Source organism: Strix uralensis, chromosome 1 (genome assembly GCF_047716275.1).
Source record: "Strix uralensis isolate ZFMK-TIS-50842 chromosome 1, bStrUra1, whole genome shotgun sequence".
Classification (NCBI taxonomy): Eukaryota; Metazoa; Chordata; class Aves; order Strigiformes; family Strigidae; genus Strix; species Strix uralensis.
In genome coordinates, this window is record NC_133972.1 from 147,293,935 (window position 1) to 147,310,165 (window position 16,231).

Consider the following 16,231-nt stretch of genomic DNA (forward strand, 5'->3'; position numbering starts at 1 on the left):
AGCTCTCTGAGAACGTAAAGACTTAATTTCCTAGACGGCCCACTCGGGCACCATCTGGAAGTCTCTGGCAAAGAGGGAAAATAGCCTTCCCTGATGAGTTTTTCAGCCCATATTGAGATAAGACAGATGTTTGTCACCCGTGTGTTGTGTCCTTTCATTGTCCGTAGGTCAAAGATTGCCAGGCTGTGGTAATACAGATCAGCAGTTACTTTGTACACAAGCAGACATGACTGCCAAGTGCCACCCGACATCCCCGTGGCCTGGTTACCCAGAACCAAGCTACTTCTCGGAACGCGTTATGTGGAAGGCGTGCAGATGTTTTCCTAAGAACAGGGTAATGATGGGATGGTGGCCTCAGAGGTCACGAGCTGGTCATACTCCTTTAATAATACATTTTATAAGATAAAGTATTTCTTGTATCATGTTGAAAATCTTCTGCTGGAGCTGTTTTCCACCAAAAGATTTTTAATCTAGGAAATCAAACCGTTCTACAAAAATGGACTGATGTACTTGAGAGTCTACGAGAAATAATCAAAACATTAAATTAAATAGAGGCTGATGTATTTTATTTCTGTAATATTTAAATGATTCATTTTTACTTTATAATATGGAATTAATAAGCTATGGTAATATTGTGATGGCAAAACACAATGTTTTCATAGATTAATGTTTTTAAAAAAAAGTTTTTATTTTGAAGCAAATTTTGAAATATAGTTCATTCTTTCTCATTTGGGACAAAATTGTGGTTTTGAACGTTGTTATTTCCTGCAGAAATAAACTTAGAATTTGAGCTCTGATGTTACCACATAAGGAGTAATATGCTACAAGGCAGCTGGTTGTGTTATGCCAACTGTCTTCATCATGCAAGAAATGCAGTCATGCCATGTCAAACTGCTCTTCCCTTGGAAAATGTGGTAACTAACTTGAAAGATGCTTTTTCGGTATAAATTAGATTGAGGTTTCAGTTTTCAGTCAGCTTAAAAAGAACTCTCAAGCTCAAATCAATACTTAAAAGTTTTTTTGGTGAGGATTTTTAGGGCTCAAGGTGTTTTGTGCCCCCAAATCCTTCATCTTGATGAGGTACTGTGACACTGACCTTGGCAGATCAAAAGCAGATCATTAATATTACTAGTTAGGACATATCTTCAGCACATCTTCAGCCAATGATCTTGCTATCACATGCCCTGTTTTCAATGAGTACAGAACCATAGGCTTTCTTTTGGAGTCCTAATGCAGGAACTGGCATTACCAACCAGGATTCTTTACCATTTTTCTCGTTTGGGGAAAGACGGAAAAAGATTTATATCTTGTTAAACTGCCAACTAGGCAGCACTGAGTTTTACAATGCCCGGTCCATCCCACTGCAATTACAGCAAATTGTCTGTGTGGGACCTCCTTCCCCACTGAACTGCTGTTCTGTGCCTCAGAAGAAGACCGAAAATCTTAGGATCACCCCCAGGGGCCCGCAGGGAAAGCTATGTCACAACTCATTCTGACAGCTCAAGCCTGCACATACAGCTGAGAATTATTGTTATTAAGCATCCCAGCATGCTGATCTATTCTTAGAAATATGATTGTCATCTAAATAAGTACCCATTTGGGATAAAAAAAAAATGCATTCCTCCAGCCCCTGTGACTTGACTTGTCAGAGTCCCTTAAATCCTAGCCACCTGAGCTGCTAAACAGTCTAAATAGCAGAAATTAGGTAATAGTTCAGTCATCTGCCTCTGTTTTTCACTATTTTGAGTCCATGAGTTTAAGGTAGCCAAAGGTGTACAAGGAGTTTCCAACTCAAATGTTACAGCCTGACATGTAGATCTGCTAGCGTCGTCTGCAGTATCCATGTGAAGTTGGATGGACCCAGCTAGTAACAACAGAGGGTACCAAAAGGTGTACCGGGAAACAAGGCAATGCACTCGGCTGGTAACAAACCTCCTGTGGATGTTACTCAGGCTGTAAAGGGAAGAATTCAATTATCAGATAATGCCAGGCTGAAGACAACTTAGGCAGAAAGACCTTGCTGCTTTCTTGCTACTCGTCTTCCTCTGAACACAAATGCCTTACGATACTTGTTTAATTACACTGCTGTGCAGTTTTCCTTCTATGAAAATCCTGCCATGTCCGGTGGGTAGGATGCTCTGCCCAGAGAAGCCATGCTTGTGACTGAACTACCCCGAAGATACGTCACTACTTGAGTTGAGTGCCACAGCACAAGCCATGGTGCATGGCACATCACGGTGGTTTTCTGCACTTGGCCTCTGTGCCCCTAGGCTCCTTCCTTCAAACGGCGAGTCACAGCGTGTGTACGCCTCACTCTGGTACTGCGGTACCTGTTTATGCTGCCAATAAGGCTGAATGATACAGACTATGGATCTAACCACATGCCTCTATGGAAAATGCCTCCATAAGTGCAGGTAAACTGAAAACATGCTACTACACAGCTTTGAAAATGGCACAGGCAAATGAACAGACTATACCACCAAGAACAAGAGGTTTCTCAAGGTGTCTTCATCTGTGTCACAGAATTGAATCACACATGTACCTCTCCGTCCTGCCCCAAAGTTGAGTTGTTTCACATAAACTTCTGTACCAAATAAATGAGGGTTGAGCAAGACAGCACATCAGTTACTAACAAGGCTTATATTAAGTAGAGACATAAAATGAACAGGGTATAACATAATTTCTTCTACTATTTTTATTAATTTCCCATGCTTAGTGCGATCTTTTGAGAAGCTTTGTAATGCTCAAGTTTTATTTTTCTTCATTTGGAAAATATCATCCTCATTGGTTATTTTATTGTTATTTTCCCTAGGTAAAAGAATCAAATTAGTTTAGTATGAGACAAACCACTGCAAATGTTGAAGCTCATTGTCAAGTGCAAAAGTATTTGTGTATCAATACTATCAACAACTACAACTTTTTTTTAATCTTGCCTCTTTAATAAGTAGTAAGTGCAAAAAATATCTGAGGGAGTCTGTTTATGTTCTGCAGGCTTTTTTCAGGTAACCTTGTAAATGTATGTGTTATATTTAAGAACAAATAACCTCCAATCATGATCTTTTATATGTCTATTATTTTTATTTTCATAATAATGCTTAGAGACTGCAAGCCTAAATCCATTGTGATAGAAGCTGTTCAAAGACACAGAGGAATACCCTGACCATTTAAAATATAAAAAATTAAAAAATTAAAATTCAGGCATAATACAGGTCATGTAAATTCACGTAACATCTCAACTGTAGCATCAGAAATGGAATACAGTTTTTCTCAAGTCCAGTCAAAGGACTGTTTGCTAAACTAAGTTTCTTCCTAATGGCTGAAGGAAGAGCAAAGAAAAGCCTGGGATCATTTGTTTCGCACATGGCCCAACTCCACACCCCACCATGGACTGAGCGCAGTATGCAAAGAGTATAACAATCTAAGGAAACAGAAATAAAGTTGTATTATATATCTAAACCTTTGGATGATAAAATCTTACTTGAGAATGCCTGAAAACAATGAAAAGCCCATCTACTGCCAGTTTTGATACTGAATAAGACAGTAAAAGAGAACAATATGAAGCTTTAACAAGTTTGCAGAATTTTTGTGACTTCAAATAATTTTTGAAGGATCTGGCTAACTGGTAAAATAACTGAATTTCTGTACATTGAATATGGCGATGCTGGAAAGGAGAAGATAAATTGTGACTAAAGCTTTCTGAGATTGTTTTCTGTGCCTTTGTATTAATGTCTCTTTTCCTATGTTACTGAAATACATTAATTTATCTTCTGCTACTTGGTGAGTATATTGAATAAAAATGGAAGGAAAAGTGCTTATTCTTACATTTTCCCAGATCTGCTACATTAGAAAGAGGCACACTAAGATAATACCTGGCTTATTTTTAAAAAATGTAGTACAGAGAGGTGCATAGGAGGAGCATATGCAGTGTACACAAAATCCTCTCATGATGTTCATTTGCAGAGGTATCCTGTGCTGCAAGATCAAGTCTATGACAAGATAAAATTTTATACTGTACAGTCTGATAAATGTAATTACATTACAGTGTATAGTATGAAATGCAGGATATAATAATTAGCACCAGTTACAAAAATAACTAACTACAGGTTTGCATATGTGGTTTCAGGTAAGGTAATGCAACATAATCTAATATAATAACTATGATACTGTATCCAGGATAGTATTTGAAAGCATATTTTGATGGATGGACAAGTCTTTTGAAAACATTTCTCACTTCTGTCCTTTGTGCCATACCACAACCTAGCCCAGACTTCTGGCTTGAGGTAAGATTGTAACTTGGCATTGATATGCACAACTGTGTGATAACCTCTGAAACTGTTAGTATGTTGAGATGTTTAATTTTTTTTTCTTTTAATGTGTGTGTCTGTAATTTATTCACATGCAAAAGTATACAAGCACCGTGAAAATGGGAATGTCATACAATTCCACATTTATCTGTACTTGGGAAAGGGTTGATTCCTTTCTGCAGAGCAGAAATTAGATAGTAGGTCTACAGAGCACAAGAATTAAATAAGAACTCTTATGTGCAGAAGAATTTTATCTCCAGTCCCATCAACACTGCTCATCCCATTACGGTTGTGTGGTAAGTCACCCTCCCACTGGCAAAACGCAGACAAAGAACATTATGTTATTCAATGATAATTTAGGAAGTTGACAGCAGCTAATGTTGCAGAAAGTGGTTGTTCCAACCTACTCCTTCTCACCTGCAGGGCTACGAAGGCAGGAGAGCAGCACACCAGAGCAGCGGGAAGGGGCATGCTCGCTGCACTGACAGCCTCTGCTTGTCGCCACCCTCTGTTCCCAAAAGCGATGGGTAGCATTTGGACAGTGACTAGACAAGTCTATTTTTGGTAACTTTTCATCCTGTATATTCTATTCCTGTCACTGCAGAGCACTCATGCAAATGTATATATGGAAGCTGCAGTTACAAAGATGCAATTTACTGGAGTGTATTAATTTTTCTACAGTAGAGTCTGACAGACAGAAATTATCATGATAAAGATGTCTTCATTTACACAAAGGGAGACCTCTTCTGTTATTCCTAACTGGAATTACAATTTTTGTAAAGATTATTCTTGTTATCATCTTTTCCTGATTGCACATCTGTCACTTCTTTTACAGTCTTGGTGCTATTTCTAGTTAACCTTATTTTTAGAATAATAGAGGAATTTTCAGTCTCAATTCAGAAGCAGTTCACACTGGAAAATGTAATCTTGATTGGCAGGAAAATTGTTTATGGGTTTTAAATTCCTTTCCATCCCAGCTCCGTATCAGTGTATTACCATAACTGCTAAGCACTTTCTTGGTCATCTTGAAGACATCAGCTGCATTCAAAAATCTTAATTTAATATATTCATCTCCTCCTAATCACATTACATATACTCAAGATTCTTCCCTTTATTATTTGTCAGAGGTTGCTACTCAATAAATACCTGTATCTAGATCCTTTCCTTCTGTAAAATCATTCCATTTGTTTACTAACGTCAGTCAAATGGTATTGTACTAGTAGCTTTTGAATAACATTTTAATTCCTTTTTTCTACTTTCTTTTCTATTCTTGAATGGATGAATATTACAGAGATAATTAGATACTTCTAAATTTGTAGAGACTTCTAAGTGTTGGCATCATGCATGATTTTAATCTGATCTCTGATTTTTAGTTCTGAGGGTGGAGATTTGGGGGGAACAACAGGAAAAAAGTTGTCTTACACTTTTATTCAAGCATTTTTTTCCATTTTGATTTGAGTTACAGTTTAGCCAGAAACACCTTTGTGTCTTTGGTCATGAAACCAAGCAATATCAAGCTTAGTCAATACCTAGGTAAGATACATCCAAGAAAAATAGGTAAACATCTAAAGTTACTTCTGGCGCTTCAGTAGATGGCACCCTTTGCTCTGAGAAGGAACAGAGTTGCTGTGCCCTCCTGGTACCAGGTGGAGACTAAATATAAAGAAGGAAGCTTAAAATTGAAGTCAAGGTTACAACAGCTTTTGATCATGAGCTATCCCATGACACACATCTCAAGAATAGCAGCATCTTGGTCAAACTCCAGTGTGGATAATTAATCATCTGACTTGAATTCCCTTTGCCATTTCAGTCTCAATGATCAGCCTTTTTCACTTTCAACCAGAACTTGTTTCATGCAACATGTTCGTTAAAGAGTTGCTCCGTTTCAGGAATGGATGAAGAGATTAACATAATGTTCATGATTTTGTTCAGGAGCATAAAAAAGAGTAACAAGGCCTGTTACTCTAGCTATTTTTATGTGAGCATCAATCTCTATTTCAGGTAAGTAGCAGCCTTGCTGATAATCTAATGCTTAGTAGATTCATGAAAACATTGCAAATAGTATTGCAAAGACTGTTACACATACATATGGGCCTTGTGGATTGAAGTGGCACGGTGCCACTTTTTAAATTTACCTGCGTTTGTTAACATAGTGCTCAAATGTGATCAAGTCTAGTCATATTGAACTGGTGATCTTTGAATCACCAGTACTTTGGAAGTAAACATCTGAAATCAGACTGGGGGAGTGAAAATGCTGGTGATGGACTGTCTCCAAGATAAGCTTTACTACTGAGCGCTGCCAAAAGAGATGTTGCTGCAGAAGGAACGTGCAGATGTTGGAAATCCAACTGAATGAAATTCTTAAAGAGCATCAGGTGCCTCAAGCTTGGTTCCGCTATGGCTTGGGGTTCTGCAAGACTTCTGTGAGTTAGGAAACCTCCACATAACTGGATGGGAAAGAAAAGATGTTGAAGGGGGATGAGTTTACTGTAGATACACAGAAATTAGGCTGTTTGCATGTTTGTATCTAAATATTGGCTGCACCTGCAGAACCTCTTTAATTGATATTTTTCATAAAGAAATGATTTAGTTTTACAGATATGAAGTCCTATTGTGTGTGTCAGCATGGGATGCAAGGGTGGCAACAGCTAGTCTAATCACAGCCACCAATAAAGAGGAAATTGTACTTAACTGCAAAACATAGTAGCAATGAGAAACCAGACAAATTAGAAGCCTGGAGGGACTCCAGCTACTAGAAAGCTGAATTTCCTGCTATAAGAATAAAAATAACAGAAATATTTTGTTTTGTCTGTATCTAGATCTTATCAGTACAGATTGAAAATGGAAAGTGGAAACATACATTATTCTCTCATTGATGGAAAAGATGTGAGAAGCACGCCCATAGCATCGTGATCTTCAGCAGAAGAACAATTTACAGCTTTTTGACACAAAATCCAATATCCTCCTGGGAAAAGTCAAAACAGAGCCAGGAGCTACTTATCCTTATCAGTTGACCAATCTTAAGATTATCAGGAAAAGATGCAGCATGTATAACAAGGAGAAAGAATGCAAAATGGTGCAATTAAGGTAACAACTGAATAGAAAAATCCCTTTACTGGTACTACAAACAAGTTTCAAGATCCATACAATTGAAAAAGGTACAATGAAATGAGTGTACTTAACGCCATTGCAGCATTTTTATAAGCAGTTCTCCTAATGAACAGCTAATAAATATGGAGTCTTTGCACGTTGTTACTTAGCACATAATGCATGAAACATGATTCTTGTGATCTTTTTATCTGTGGGAAAAAAAAAAAAAGAGACTTAGTTGCTCCAGTGTATCTCTGCAAAAGCTATTTTGATGTGCATCAGCTCTGGGAGACAATGACATGATTTTCTTGTGATCTTGCTATCAGGTTACTCCCTTAAGTTATAATATTTTGCTCTCTCCCTGTAGAGCTGGAAGACCTTGCATTGTGCTTCTATTTAATGTGCATATAGCAGCATGGATAGCTTCCACTTCCCTTATCTCCTGCAGGCAGCTATTACAATTCCAGCTCTGCCTTCCACGATCCCTCCCAGATGACTTGCTATATGATTTGAGGTCTCTAGTATGCTATTATAGATCACAAAAAACCCCAACAACCTTCTGTAAGAAATTTATAATATCTATCTATGTTCCCTGATATGTCCTTAGCATCTAACAGTGATCAGACATGGCATCATCTCTGGGCACATTACTAGAACAGATGACAAAGCAAGAATGAATACAATTCTCCAACTCACTTTCTGGAGCATGCTATTGGAAGTTGAGGAGTTTGGAGTTCAAAGGCACTGATTTAAGATTTCCAAGGAAATGAAAAATTCAGTTCTGCCACAGATTCAAGCCCTAAAAGCAGCTTTCCTCCTCGGGAAAAAAAAACACAAAAAACCAACCCCCCCCCCCCCCCCCCCCAAAAAAAAAAAACCCAAACCCAAAACAGAAGGAATAATGTAATTTGTTTTTGTAAGCATCACTTTCTTGTAAGTATGGAAAAGGATTTTTGTGAAATGTTTAATAAAATGAATGGAAATACACATCAGCTTTGTTTATTTATTGCTTTGGTTTTGGAGAAACTGCTGGATTTTCTTTTTTCTCCTGCATGATACACTGCAAACTAAGTATAGAGAGCTCTGACAGGTGCTTATTAATAGGTTCTATAAATCTAGAGATAAAAATTAATGAAGCAGTTTGAGAGAAAGATTGAAAGAATGTTAAGTACTGACACTGGTTTGAAACATTTGAAGTAGTGTTTTTGTACTTACAAACCCCATAGTTATAAAGTACAGCTTTATGAGTCCTGTGACCTATTCTCTTCATTTACCAAGTGCTGTATCTTCCATATGTTCTGCACCTTTTCAAATAATTCAATTGTGGTTGTTGTCTAATCATTTGTGGTCTTACTCCATCTCATCCCTCTCCACAATTTAGTCATAAATCATTCCATGTAGAGGGTGTTCACTCCAACATGCTGCAAGAGCAAACAAAAGTCTTGTTGCCAAACTCATCAACTCTTTGTTTGTAAATGTTGAAGGTAGTGTGATAGTTTTCTTTAAAGTGTGTGCAGCAATGTCTCTGCATGTCAATCAGAATATTTGTGCGGCCCACTCGCTTTGGGATTGCACTGCAGAGTTTTGGAATTTGCCCATCTGTTTTGTTAATCTCTTTTAACCATTTCCTTGCCCTTTACTCATGTTTTTTCCACTCCAGGTCCTTATCCTGTTTTACCTCTTGCTTCTGTCCTCCATCTGCACGATTCCTTGATTCTCTCTGGCTTCTCACTCAGCTTATCCCAATTTTCTCTTGCAGCCTTGCTTTTTAACAGAGTTATCTCCCAACTCCACTTCTCTGTGATAGGGATCAGTGATTCTCTGTCTCTTTCTCTGAATAGTCCTAGTCCCATTGTTCATCCCCTATTGTAAAATTCATAGAATCATAGAATGGGTTGAGTTGGAAGGGACCTTTAAAGGTCATCTAGTCCAACCCCCGTGCAGTGAGCAGGGACATCTTCAAGTAGATTAGGCTGCTCAGACCCCTGTCCAACCTGACCTTGAATGTTTCCAGGGATGGGGCATCTACCACCTCTCTGGGCAACCTGTTCCAGTGTTTTACCACCCTCACAGTAAAAAATGTCTTCCTTACATCTAGTCTGAATCTACCCTCTTCTAGTTTAAAACCACTATCCCTTGTCCTATTGCTACAGGCCCTATTACAAAGTCTGTCCCCCAAATTTCCCTCCCTTTGTCAAACAAGCCTTCTCCAATTCCCTCTTCCATTTTCTGCACTAGCTCCAGACCTTCCTTCCTCTTGTCACAGCCATGATCTCTCTCTCCAACCATCACCTCTCTAGCCCAATGTTCCTTTCACAGCTCTCAGCCAGAGTTTTCCCTTTCCCTTCCCTGTGTCTGGGTCTCCAGACTGCTTTTCTGAATCTTCTGCTTATTTTTGACTTGTCCTTAGGGCATTTAAGTTAGGCAGATTCCTTTCTTCCCTCTCCAGGTACCCAGCAGATGAGAGCATGAGGGGTGGGCTCCAGTACTCAGCCCTGTGGAGGGAACTGCAGCCCAGCATTGGGATTAAAGGATGAGTCTAGTTTAGTGCTTTATGTCTGGCCAGACTGTGCTCCACCAGCCTGTGGGACCAGTCACATCCAGGTGGAGCAGCGCCAGGGCAGCTGATGCAATCTAGCATGCTGACAAACAACTTGGAAAAAAATAAATCTGAGAATAAAAATTTTCTGGTAATCGTACTATCTGCCATATTCATACTAAACATGTTTCTGATATCATAGCTAATAAAGGATTTGTTTTGGTGGCTTCCTCATTTTGTGCTCACAATTTAAATTAGTAGGGCAAAATCTTATTCCTAGCTATGAGTTCTTTGCATGGCATTGTAGATGAAGGTCCTACTTACAGATCTATTCACAGTGGAGCTGTACACTGTGTGGGATTTGAAACTATTCACAGACAAGCAGCATTTAGGATTGTCACCCAGCAGGTTTACTCTTGAACCCCCCTATGCCCCCCCCCCCCCCCCAATTACTGTTGAGTATGCCTGCACGTGTAGGTTCTCTGCTCAAGTACATCAGCAGTTTGTCTGACATGGACAAATATTTTTGGTTGAGTTGTGACAATGATGGAGAGAATTAACCAGTGGTGTGTGTGCTGGAGACCAATGGTCTGGACTAAAGTGTAATTGTATTTTATTGATGCAAGAATTATATTGCATGAATGACAGGACAAATATTTAGTCGTTTCTTTGTCTTGAAGTCTATGTACAAGTAAAATGCAATTTTAGATGGAATGCTTACTATTGAATGCTACTTCGAGAGTCTCAGAGATTATAGTAACTGTCCAGTTATACTTTTTAGCGGTTTAAGGAGTACCTAGAGTCCCTCTTTTCTTCTTTTTCATTATCATGAGATCTGGGAAGATCTCAAAAAAAATGTCTGCTTAACATGCGACACTCTCTTTCATTGTTTTATAGCATTAAGACAAACTATAATTGGCAACTCCACAGTCTAGAAAGTAAATAAAGAACTTAGTGAAATGACAGCAGCTTCAAGAGTTTTAGCAGAGAGTGGATTATTGGCCAAGATTCTTGCCAAGACTGCACCAGCAAAATGTGATGACATTCATGCTAACCCTGTGAAACCTGATTGACAGTCTGCTGAATGCATTAAATGACTGGAAATCCCAAGTGTCCAATTTTTAAAATTTTTTCTACTGAAAGCAGTGTGACGAGCTGGAGCTGGGCTTTTTCTTTTTGCTTATTGTTTCTGAGCATTTAGGATGCATTCGAGTCACCTCTTGAAAAATGTAGGTCACATCTCTCAGTCATATAGCCAAGAAAACTGCTTAAAAATCCAGACTCCTGGCTTTTCATGAAATCTCACCATTTCAGGTCCTGAGATTTAAGAAAGGAAAACACTGGAAAGCTCAATACATTTGCAGAAGTTGGCAAAATTGTGCTAGCACTGACACACACATTTCCCAATAGCAGTCTTCATAGAAATCAAGGACGTCTCCAGGTAACAGTCACAGTTCATCCCAGCATTTGTAAGATAACTGCAAATAATGAGTGATCCTGAATCTGTTTGCATTAACAGAGACCTGAAATTCTTTTTACACCTACTAGTGCTACAAACAGAAAAGGTAAATACACGGGTCTTTGTGAGCTCCAAAATGTCAAATCCAGAAATAAACCTCACTATTTTGTTTAACTGATAAATATGACTCGTTGCAGATTTTATTAAGTGATTGGATTAGCATTAGGTCCTGATGCTTGTTAGATTTGCGTTGAAAAATTATTAGAAAACAGTTTTACAGCTGAGATATCTTAGCTGCAGATGTCCTACTGCGAAAATCTGTTAGCACTGTTTCCAGCAAACATAAACGAACAACAGGAAAATCTCAGCTAAGTCGTTTACCGATATAAGTGAACTTTCAGACAACAATATATAGCACATATACCACACTCGGAGATTTTAGGAGCCTAATAGAATGTGCCATATTGATCTTCATGTTCTGTGGAGGCTTCATTGCAAGGTCACGTATACTCCTTAATTCATGTAGAGTAATTGCAAATCTTACTACCAGCCAATTTTATGGCATAGACTAAAGTTTAGCTACTTTTGCTTCAATATCTGGGATCAAGTGACCCAGATTGACTAGTTATATAGTACATAAATCAGAAAACTCTCAACAAAACCTCAGTGAAACAACAGAGCCACTTTAAAAGAGTTTTGTGTATAGCTACAACCAGTCTATAATTCACTTTAATGCTCAGCAAGAAAGACCTTGGAGATAATGGAGCAGAATGAGATACATGCTGACCTAAAAGCAGTAAGACCGCTTGTTTGCTTGACCAATGTTTTATATCATTTAGCTGAGTAAGATCTGGATATTCTTTACTGCTGTCATGAAAACTGTCTGCTACACAGCATTAGCTTATGGGTTTTGCAATTGAAAAAAAAAATCAGTATTTTTGGAGAACGACAGAAGTACCAGGGGTCCCACCTTCACTTACTTATAAAATACCAATGAACAAATGGTCTTTCTGATTTCCAGCATGCTTACTAAAGCACTGTGAAACAGCTGGGAGAAAGATACTAGAAAGGATGTCGAAGTATAATACTTTAAATAGCCGCTGATGTTTTCCTCCTCAGAAAATAAATATGAAACAAGAACACCACAGCTGGTTAATTCAACATCCAAGTCAGCTGTTATCAAAGGTAACCCTTAGTCACTGACTTCAGTGATTAATGCAACCATACTCAGTCACATTTCAAAAATGCCCTGTAATTCTGAAAATTTCAATTTTGCAGTGTGTAAGACACAGACTGTGTTTAATACAGAGCATCTTACAGTTATCACTGATTTCAATGGGAGGTTCAAGTTCCTACAAAACAGATTAATGAAGTCACGAATTTTAATACCAGAAAGGGCCATTATGGTAATCCAGTCAGACTTCTTTGAATTCTGAGAGAATGTCAGTAAATGTTGCTTGCATGGAGCCTATAACTTACAGCTGAGCTAATGCATATCCATAGGAGGGCTTTCAGTCTTGATTTAAAGACTTGTGTGACAGTGAACCTATCACATCCTATATAAAGTGCTTCACAGATAGTTACCTCAGATTTCAGTTCTCTTTTTTTTTTTTTTTTCATTTCAGCTTCTAACCATTATATTCCATTATGACCTTATCTGTTAAACCACCCTTTCCACGCAGGAATCATAATTAGCCAAGCTGAGCTTACATGCAGGAAGGTTTTATTTAAGTGGTTTGTTTTCAGAGAGAAAAAACACACAGAATTTGGGGGGGAAAAAATGCAGGTACACGATCCTGATGTACATGGTCCTGATGAACTGGCAGCTCACGAGGTCCCTGAGGAGCCAGGGATCCTGGGGCAAGCAGGCAGGAAGAGGCAGGGCCCCTGGAACAGGTAATGCAGGAGGGAGAATCAGGGCCCTTGGTGCAGGCAGGGAGAGCGGGTGGCACGCTTGCAGACCTGTTAATCCTGCACAGATGTCATGACTGCTGGTCCCCATGATGACAGTTTCCCCAGATTCAGAACTTTTTCCTTTTATAAGCGGATTTCTGAACAGCCAGAAGCCTTTGGTCTCCACCGTACGCACACCTTGTGTGCCATAGGCACACCTTGTAATACTGGAGAGCACTACTTTCTCAGGTCTCAGCAAATGGCTCCTCCTGTTGCTTGGTTGTTTTTCTCTAGCTCAGCTGCCTCTTTCCTTTGGTATGCTCAAAGCAGCCGTCTTCATAACTTGCTATGTTGTGTTTTTTTCAACCAGTAATTGGCCATCAGTTGTTTATAATGTTGGGTACTCTGTTTTCAATGACATTTTCAAGGCCTTTGCTCTTATCCCATGTTAAGCTCCAGTTTATAATAGCTGTCTGGCACAAAGCTCCAGTTCACAGGGTAGGTTCTCACCACAGGTCAGTAACAGGCCCCACAGGCCAGGACTGGGGCCTTGTGAAGTTGGCACTGAGCCTGCGGCCTGCTGCTAGCAAGGGTAGTCTCTTCTTAGTAGCTTTCATTTGCTCGGCATTTCACAGCAGCAGAGGAAACTCATCTTTAGCTGGCTGTGCAGTGTGACCTCCCCAGCATTTATCATATCGTTATTCTCTAAAATGTACTCCCTCATACTTAGTGTGCCCTAAAATCTCTGTTCCTGCGTAACTTTGAGTTCAACTGTATTAAGATATGTGTTGTTCACATGAGGCTAGTGTACCGTAAGATCATTTTAATCAACCTACTTTCATCATCACTTAACACTTCACATTTGGTCCCCTGAGGTATTTATTTATTTGGTTGCTGGTATACTATATTCTTTTGGATTACTGCTAAAGGTATGGCAGAAGTCTGGACTAAAACCAGTAGTCACTGCAGACCTCACTGGATGTATCTCCTCTGACTAAGGATAGTTGTGCTGGAGGGAAGGAGTCTTTGCTACCTTTTTTTCTGAAAGATTTAAGCCTGTAGACCCCCAAAACACTGGAGAATTTAGCCTGCTTGAAGGATGGATTGGGTCATGTTTGAACATCTAATCAGTGTCTTGTTATGGTAAAAAGATAATGTTTTTTTCTTTGCTGTAATTTTATAATGTTCTAAAAGAAATTAAAATGCAGAAGCTATAAACCGGTATTTATTATTTTAAAATATACAGCATTTTAAAGAACATGTATTAAATGTCAGCATATTCATATGGTCATACATGTGTGGACAAATACATGTCATTGACAAACTGATACAGAGCACATATACATGTTAGTCAAGGCAAATCTAACCTGGATTTGTCCTTATTTTGGATTTGCCTCTAGTATACAGAAATATTTATAGTCACCCTAGTATTTTCCAGTGCTAACCTATTTTCCTAGTTAAAAGCCAACGGTACCCCTCTCATTCTTTTTGGATGAGACTGTTTTTTTCCTAGCTCATCTGTGATCTGTTTTATTCTAACAGGCTGGAAAAAGCAGGTGGAGGTAAGGGAAAAATACATTTCCAGGTATTGATATACAAATCTGAAAATTATTAACATTTCAACAGAACTCTAAAGGAGATCTAAAAACTGGGAAGTTCTATACATCAAGAGTTCGATTCATCATCTTACGATGCTGTTTTAGATCAGTTTCCTTTCTTTGCACTTGACAGTGTACTTCATAGAATCATTTAGGTTGGAAAAGACCTTGAAGATCATCGAGTCCAGCTGTTAACCTAACACTGCCAAGTCCACCACTAAAGCTAGTCCCTAAGTGCCATATCTACATGTCTTTTAAATAGCTCCGGGTAGGTATTCTTGTAGAGGTTCTGTTGATAAAAATGTAAACGAGTTAAGAGCAATGCCGAAACAGTTAAGCACAAACTTACTGTTTCCATTGCCAGAGTTTTTACTCAATTTGAGTAATTTTAAACCCAATTAAATTAAAGTTTATAAATTGTGTTTTGCCCAGATGAACTGAATGTTCCACAAAATAATGTTGGTGACTTAACAGAAAGGCATCTCACTCCACACTAGCACCCAGCAAGAATTTGTAATTCCCACTTTGAGGTGGGTATTTGACCTCAACCAGGAAGTCTGGATTTTACTGTAATAAAAATGTAACACTCTATGAGACATAATTTCACAATTGTGAAGAGACATAAATGAGGAACATCACAACTTGGAAAATCAGGACTCTTTCTGGGTAATTTTTAGCTTTAAGTAACTTAAGATAAAAACTTGCACAGAGCGCCCTCACTGTGTATTCTGCACAAAAGTGAACAGGTTAATTTTTTTTCCTTAACGAGATAAATCACATAAAACCCCTAACCAATTCCCATCTCACCTCTAGCCTTCCTCTTTTAATAGGATTTACCTCTAGTTGAGCTAAACGAGCCATTTTTTAGGGAAGACACGTCCATGGAAGTCCTTTATTTGGGCAGACCGAGCAAGTAGCTCCGCAGTTATTTTTGTCACAAATGAGGGGGAGCGGTGTCGCTTTCCCCCCAAAACCGGCCTTTCCCCCCGCGCTGTTCTCGTGCTCCCACAACCCGGTAAGAACAGAACGCTTCCCTTTCCTGCTTCCACCCGAGCTCCCGGCCCGTAACGTGCAGGCTCAGGAGCGCGGTCAGAGCCCGCCTCTCCCGCCGGCGGGGCGCACAGGAGCGGCCCCGGGAGAACGGGCTACACGGAGACCAACCGCTCCCTGAGAGAGGCAGGCAGCGCACGGAGCGGCCCCATGACGAGTGGAAGCCCCAGACGGCGCGGGAGGGCCGGGCCAGGCCAGGCCCCTTCCCGGCCGGGGCGACTGCCGAGCGCCGGCGGGCGGGGCCTGGCGGGCGGGGCGGCGCTGCCGGAAGCGCGGCGAGCTCCCGCCTCGCGCCGGG